Raw genomic sequence first — 1390 nt, 5'->3', positions numbered from 1 at the left:
TAATTATTTGAGGTAGCTAGAAGTGTTAGAATGTGTTTTGGTCTGCGCCATTAGACTTAATTGATTATTTAGGATTTTATGACACAATAGCCAATTTTCATAGTTTCGGACAAAACGCCTGTTCAAAATTGTGAAATTATTTTTAGGGGCACTTCGGGGTTGAATTTCGGTAAACGATTTTCATCATAGGTTAATATGAATATTTATGATTTTTCAGTACTTATTATGTATTTCTTCAGAGTGAATAGTAACCTCAATAAACGCACCCAGTGTAATGTTTTCAAAATCACAGTGTGAAATGTCCAAATTAGGTTAGAAAAGTTTTATTTGGATACTTGACAAGATCTTAGCCACACATAGTGAATAGTATTAGACACTTGGCACCATAAGAAACCATTAGATAAATTTGTGAAGGAAATCAAGGTGTGAAATCATGTCACCTAAGCAAAACTTTGTTTTATTTGATCAATCAAATTGTGCCAGACCAAAGAGAGTTCTAATCCTAGCGAAACCCTAAATGGTTAGAATCCAATTGAAACTCCAAAAATTTGGTTGAAACTGAAACCTAAATGGTTTCCCAAACCCTAAAGTTGGCTTCCAAACCCTTTTTAATCCGATTTCTAGCATTGTGGTTAATCACTTAATTAAATCACTTCCACATGCTATTAATTAATCAAACACTTGTCATGTCATCATTATCTAACCTTTTAAACCTTAGAAATTTGATTGGGTCAAGAAAAATTAGATTTGGGCATGATAGCATCTCAAACCTTAGCCAAACCCCGTTTAAACCTCAAATTGAAGCCCACTTGGTTGAGGTCCACTAAGGTCCACGAATTTGCCCACCTTGGCAAAGCATCTTGAAGAAGTTTCCTCCCTCACATCGCAGTCCATTCACTACCATTGGCTACACCCAATAGTGCCTTGATGTGAAGGAGAAATCCACCCCATCAACCTTCATATCTCACAGCTGTTGCAGGCAATCTTTGTTCCTCTCTATTCTCCACTTTATGTCACATAGTCACCTCCAATCAAGGGTCATTCAAGCTCATAACTTCCCCCTCCAGAATTCTAAAGTCATGCAAGACACATTTCACTCCCTTTCATCACTTCTTCACCCCCTTCTTAGAAAATAATTCAAAAGAGCTATCTTGGGTAGATTTCTGGGTCTTTTTGCGTGGAGAGTTTTGACCCATTTTAAATATTTTCGCACGATAACACCTTCATAAAAGTTGTTCTTCTTTGAGTTTAGTTTCTGTGGATATCTTATTAGTCTCAGTACATGTTCATTTGGTCAGTCAAAAGTATTTTTAACTATGAAAATGTCATTCTGGACATGAAACTGGAGAGTATGCTATGTTTTGGAATTTTAACCAAGCTAATGTATATA

Source organism: Juglans microcarpa x Juglans regia, chromosome 8D (assembly GCF_004785595.1).
Source record: "Juglans microcarpa x Juglans regia isolate MS1-56 chromosome 8D, Jm3101_v1.0, whole genome shotgun sequence".
NCBI classification, from domain to species: domain Eukaryota; kingdom Viridiplantae; phylum Streptophyta; class Magnoliopsida; order Fagales; family Juglandaceae; genus Juglans; species Juglans microcarpa x Juglans regia.
Note: the sequence above shows the minus strand (reverse complement) of the source record.